We start from the raw sequence: 6,921 nt of genomic DNA on the forward strand, positions 1-6,921 counted from the left end.
ATCCTAATTTCGTCAGTGATACTTAACACCATTTGTCCAAAAGGCACTGGAGCCCTCAGCGCATTTACTGCTGTGTATTACAGCTTTCCAATGGCAGTTCAGAATTGAAGTGAATTATGAAGCAGCAGGCTACATTACAGCAAACTGACATTTTGATAAATGTAAAGCATAGAGGAAATGAGATGGTTTTGGATAGCGGACATAAATCTTAATGAGCCAGTCAATTTATTCCAACTGCTTGGACAGCCACAGGCACACAGAGAGGGTCTAAGTGTCTCACTGCATGTGTTTGTTTGACTGTCTGTCTCCTTGGTCACTGTCTATTGGTCTGTCTGTTATTCCTGTCTTTGTGTTTCCATTCAGACGTGTACTTATGCTAATGGATGTTGCTCACTAATTAATGAAAACACTTGCAACCTTATAAGCTGTACATTTACCCAGTTCACAGTGTTCACAGCCACCTCTCTGTCTCAGCCAGCTTGCTGTTCTCGTGAAGTGACATGAATCACCGTTAAAGAGAGGACCGGGACTGACAGGATCAGGCCGGCAAAAGGGAGAGATAACTGTGAAAAGCTTCAGAGAGTCTCTCACATATTTCAGTGTTTAGATAATGCATCTAAACCTTCTGCTATTATCTATTAGCTCTGTTAGTTTGATCTTCTCTTGTCTTCCAACAGCTGACTGTGGAGGAGCATGCTGTGGCTCAGGGTGGATGCTCCAAGCTATTGATCTAAATTACACTGTCTGTAGACTCCAAGCTCCTTAGAGATTCGGAGGGAGGAAGAAGACAAAAGATGAATACCATGCAATTGCTAAAGGTAAATAATTCAATCTGAAAAAAGAACTAGCAGAGGCAGAATTTGGATCACATATGAAAAAGGCTTTGATAAATAAACATGAAGATTTTTTTCAATAGCAAAAAAACGATAGGGTGGGGATTGACAGAGAGGCAGGGCAATAAAGAGAGCGTGCAGTATCAGTGCTGTGACTGAGGCAAAGTCCGATTTTTAGGATAATCGCAACTTAGCTCAATATAATCTCTGCACCGTTACAACAACAATCCTGTGTTTACTGTCGTTCCCAGCCAAGTTCTTTGAGCACTCTGCTGACTATCGGACTGAGTCTAGCAGGGATGTGACAGGCGTCACTCAGGGAGCTGATGTCAGACTGACAGCTTTTGCAGATGACGCCTCTTTCCAGCTGACATATACTAGACAATACCACCAGGGAAATAAACTACTTCCACCCAGTCATAATGGGAATTGGACAATATTCTGCTTTTTATTTCAAGAATGCAGAAAGGGGAGGGTGAGACTAGGGTGAGGGGATGTAAAGAAGCAGAGAGAGGCCTGGAGTTGGAAACAGCAAATTTAGGCTTTCACAAAATCTTAGAAAAATAGCTGAGGGAATCTGGGATTTTCAGCCTGTGTGTGTGTGTGTGTGTGTGTGTGTGTGTGTGTGTGCGTGCGTGCGTGCGTGCATGGCAAAGGTCCCTTGTTCAAACATTAATATAACACTAAAATGCAGTTGAATTATGTCTTCTCTTGAAATGCTTTTAATTATGGTTAAGTAAATGGATGATGCAGGAAGTCTGACAATTGTGAAACGTGAACTGAATGGTACAGCATGTATTGTACTCAGGTTTTGTTGTCATATGATCACTAAACATATGATGTTGACTTGTCTGTCATTTCGAACATGTGCCCCTGTAGGGTAAGTTTAATAAAGCCCCATCTCTCAGGCCTAGTGACACTCAGTGCCCCCTCCTGGCAGCTACTGTGCACTAAAGCAAAACATATATTTCCTACCTGCAAATACCTGGCTTTGGTTGCTGGCAGACTGCTACGTGTCACTTGTAGTATGCATGAAAGAAACTGACTAGTTGACATGTGTTTTCCAAGTTACAGTGAAACTGTGGAAAATGCAACACAGCTAGAAAACTGAAATTGTTAGTCTTCAAAGTAAAAGTTGAGCCATTGCTGCGCCATTGAAGCACACTTTTACTTTGAAGGTAGTGTTTGCAGACAAGTCTGTGTCTTCCATGCAAACTACAGGCATCCATGGCAACCTGTTAATTACCAAAGCAACTGTAAGGATGTTTTTTTGCACAGCAACCTCTTTGCATCTGATTTCACCAGGAACTGTCATAAACCCAAGGAACCACTTGCCAACCAGTTTGGAGGACTTATTTCTCCATAGAGCACATATTTCGTATCACATCCAATCTGGTGGACAATCTTCAAGCAATATATGCATGGAGCAAACTCAGCTTTGCTTATAGTGATGGTCAAAATATTCAGTTTTCCACAAATCAAAACATGGCAGGAATTGTGGGAAATTCGGTGCTTATAGTGCATCTAAGAAGGTTTTGATCGATTATTAGTTCTAACAGCCGGATGCTCTCTGTTGCATCATACTCCTACTTGACCTTCTGGTGTGTGCTACCATTAGTTCATCAATGCTCTAACCTAATCTTTCTTTGAATTCTGCTTTCACCCACACAAAGAGCAGGTACCAAGTCTCACTCAGTTTTTCAGCAACCAAACAACTAGTCTGCAAAATTTCAACTATACTGCATGCCCCCTGTTTTGGGATAAGAGAATACTGTGATTAATGAAAAGTACAGTGACTAAGTGGTGCTTTTTATTTATTTATTTATTTGTTCATTTATTTCTACATCAAAGAAAGTTTAACTTTAGATCAAATTATTGCTTTGTTATAAATATAACCACACAATCTTACATCACAGAAATAAATAAATAAACACATAAAACTAATTTCTATGATTAATTATCTGCAGTTTCACTTTTGGAATATAACTTCATTTAGGACCACAAAATATGGTTTTCTGAGGGAAAGTGATATATTCTCAGGAAGCTGCACTTTTAATTTCAGCTGTAACTGAAAGGAAGGCCTGGCTGATGAGCAGAGCGGCAGAGTACTCCAGCAGCCAGATGGCACGGTTGATGAGAGCTTTGCCATATGGTGATAATACGACAGGCTGGCAGTCCAACAGCACCTCAGGTTTAACCTTGTTTACGCCAGATACGCACACACGATGTCTCGCCTTGCACCTTGGGTCATGTTTTCTATTTTCCTGTCATTCATCATGGTTTCCTATTTTATTTTAATACACGTGTTTTAGGCACTTCAGTGTTGTGTCATCTCCACCATCATGAGTGTCATCTGTGCCTCATTGTGCCATTCCCAGAGTTTATTTAATATGGTTGTACCTCTCTTTCTGTGCCAGACTGTATTGTGTGCTCCAGCCTCTAGTTCCCAGTGTACATTTTTAGGGAATTTGACTTCCCAGATTCCCTGTACTGCCATGGCCTGGTCCCTGTCAGCGGCTGAGTGATTACCAAACTTTTTTGTTAAAGTGAAGAGTGTTTATTTTATTTTATTTTATTTATTTTTTACTTTTAATTCTATCTCTCTAAGTTGTGCTTTTGAGTCCTGTGTCTGTAGCTTCATGGTCATCACAACATTTTACCTTCATTAGCTTCCACACAGGCAGTGGGTTATGTTATGCTAACCCACTGTGCTCCACAGTGTTCATCCTTGACACATGTTTATAGCATCCATCATATATTATAGATTAAAAGAGAGAGATGAGGATGTCAAGCTGGGAGAGAAACGGCCAGAAAGTGAGACCCCCCACTAGATAGAGGCGAAGAGTCTGGGAATAGCTAAGAATCAGTGAGACAAACAAGACAAGAAAAGAACAAAGCTAAACACAAGTTCCTTCTTGACAGTCAATCACCAACATTCTGATTGACTGTATCTGCCAGATATGTACAAATCCAGATAACAACAGTAGGGACGCTGTGTAAACAAATGTAAATAAAGAATTGATTTGCAAATGTCACAAACCCATATTTTAATCACAATAGATTAAATATAGGACATATCAGATGTATCCTTTTTTAAAAAAAAAGTATTTCTTCATTTTGAACAACACGTTAAAAAAGTTGGGAAAGGGCCATGTTTCCCACTGTGTAGGATGCCGTGTTCTTCTAACAACATCTGGAAACGGAGGAGACTGACTGCTGGATTCCTGTGAGAGGAATGTTGTCCTAATCTTGTCTGATAGAGGGTTCAAGCTGCTCAAAAGTCCTGGATGTTCTTCGTGGCATTTTTTTTTTTTTGTTTGTTCGTTTGTTTGTTTTGTGATGTATCAGATGTTTTCAGTTCGTGAAAGGTCTGGACTACAGGTCAGGTTAGCTCCCAGACTTCCATTATGAAGCCGTGCTGCTGTAATAGAGGCAGTGTGAGGTTTAGGAATCCTGCTGAAATGTGCAAGATTTTCCCTGAAAAGGTATTGTCTGGATGGGATAGTAGCATGTGTGCATTTTAATTCAGCTTTGGCCCAGAGAGATTGGGGACCTTTCTGGAGACTGTTCAGTAGTGATGGGATTTCCGGCTCTTTTTAGAGATCCGGCTCTTTCGGTTCTGCTCACTAAAAAGAGGCTCCGAACCGGCTCTTCAGGTTGTTTTGTTGCTTTAATTAATTTATTATTAACAATAATATAAAATTATGCACAAAAGGAATTACTAATGTAAAAAAAGTGGTTTTATTTATATATGTTTATATATATATATATGCGGTGGCCCCTAGAGACAAAACATGTACAATCTCCAAAACACATTTCTAGCATGAACTAAACTTCCAAAGCAGAGCTACTAGATCACTTAAATTACACAATTGAAAGCATGTGTGTATTGTTTGTGTATTTATACACAGGCACTCATATATATTCAAATAATTTAAAAAAAAGTTCATTTACCTGTTACTATCACACACCAAATCTGGTCGTTGGTACTTGCTGGCTTGTATAGCCACAAGATAACAAAAGCTCAACACTGCGCCCAGCATCCTGGAGCACTTCTGTTGTCTTTTGTACGTGTTTTGAGTTTTTATGTGCTTCTGAGTTTTTATGTGCTTCGGAGTTTGTACATGTTTTTACGTGTTTTGGAGTTTTTACGTGTTTTGGAGTTTGTACGTGTTTTTACGTGTTTTGGAGTTTGTACATGCTTCAGAGTTTGTACGTGATTTGAAGTTTATATGTGCTTTGTCTCTAGGGGCCACCGTAAATATACTTTTATTTATTCACTCCACATAAAATTTAATAAATAAATCATATAATACAAAAATCAACTATTCACATTTCAACTTTTAACCATTTAAATTTTCAGCTGTTTCCTTTTACAAATTTAAAGTGAAAACAACACAAAACACTGCAAACCACAACACAATTAAATATAAATTATAATATGAAAACAAAAAGAACATGCATATTCTCTGTCATATGGGCCTGCATGAATAAATTTTCTGAATCCTTTATCATCTGCAACCGAAAATAGTTGTGGATGATTACTATACCTTTCTAATGTGACGTTGTTGTCCCTGCCTCTCTTTCTCTCTCTCTCCCTCTGGCTCTGTTCCTGTGCTACTGAGTGTAACGACCGCCCCTCCCCCCTCTGCCCAGCGTAAAGCACAAGGCTCGCGTGCAGAGTGAAGCGGAAAAAAAGTGCGAGAGAGAGGGTGAGAGAAAGAAGAAAAAAAAACCACGTGACGGCTCGCGATAAGGAGCCGGCTCGCGTCGTTCATGTCAAAGAGTCGGCTCTAAGAGCCATTTCGTTCGCGAACGACCCATCACTACTGTTCAGGCAGTGGCTTCTTCTTTGAATGATAAAGCTTTAACCTGTACCTGTGGACAGCACAGTAACCAGTGTTCAGAGACAATGAACTTTGGAAGTCTTCCCAAGCTGTGCAGTGATTTCCATAACAATATCATGCCTGTTTTTAATATGGTGCCCTAGAAGCCCCAAAGATCACATGCATCCAATATTGATTTTGTGTCCTTTCCTTTGCACACAGAGATTTCTCCAGATTTTTTGAATATTTTTATGATATTATGTACTGTACATGATGACATATTCATAGTCAATTTTATGTTGATGAGCATTATTGTGAAATACACAATTTACAGATTAGTGATCCTCTGCCCATCTTACCTTATGAGAAACTCTGCCTTACTAAGATGCTCTTTTTATGCACAGTCATGTTACTGATCAGTTGCCAGTTATTTTAATTAGTTGCTATGAAATTCAAAATAAGCTAATATTTATTGGAAAACAATTAATATGGTTTTATGTTCTACAGTGAATAAAATATGGGTTTTGAGATTTTCAAATGACTGCATTCTGTTTTCATTTACATTTTACAAAGCATCCCAACTTTTTCAGAGTTAGACATATAGCACTCTTTCTAATTAGCTTGAGACATATGGATAAACAAACAAGCACTGTAGTGAGCTAAAAGGCATATGTAGAAAGAACCATAATTCCCCTGAGTTTCATCAAAATTGAATCAGAGGTATTTCCCAAAATTGTTTCTGACAAACATGCAAGTGAACCAGCAGATGGGTTGAGAGTGACTTCAAGCTTGTTCCATTTCATTATAGGAACAAAACATGCAAGATATTAAATTTGCTATACACAGAAGGGATTTTAGAAGCTCTGGACCCTGAGTGAGTGCATAATTACGCTGTACAGTTTGCGTGTTTAGCTGACATTTACTCGCAGAACTAAACAATGAAAGAAAAATAAATGAACAGATGAGTGGAGCTGCAGAGTTTGCCAGTGCAGTTGGCTCAAGGAACTTCCAAAATATTGAATTCAATTCAAACATCGGAAGTTTCACTCACTCTCCAGCACAGAGTTTCAGTCATTGTCCTCAGGAAGTCGATCACTGCTGATTTGGTCCTTCCAAAAACATTACCATGTTCAGTTGGTGTGAATATGTTGCTTGCAAACTGTTTGAGGAGTGCAAAATAGTCCCTGATTATATAGTATGACAACATGACAATCAGGCACACTATTAAGATCAAAACACACGTCATCACAGCAGACAAAGTC

General features: G+C 39.1%; 1 protein-coding gene across 1 annotated transcript in view; it reads right to left on the reverse strand.

Moving 5' to 3' along the window:
• Positions 1 to 6,921, reverse strand: part of LOC102208068 (contactin-associated protein-like 4) — a 118,949-nt gene that overhangs the window by 58,146 nt on the left and 53,882 nt on the right. The gene's annotated exons all lie outside the window — the stretch shown is intronic.

Source organism: Pundamilia nyererei, unplaced genomic scaffold (assembly GCF_000239375.1).
Source record: "Pundamilia nyererei isolate P.nyererei 1_Seehausen unplaced genomic scaffold, PunNye1.0 scaffold00072, whole genome shotgun sequence".
NCBI lineage: Eukaryota > Metazoa > Chordata > Actinopteri > Cichliformes > Cichlidae > Pundamilia > Pundamilia nyererei.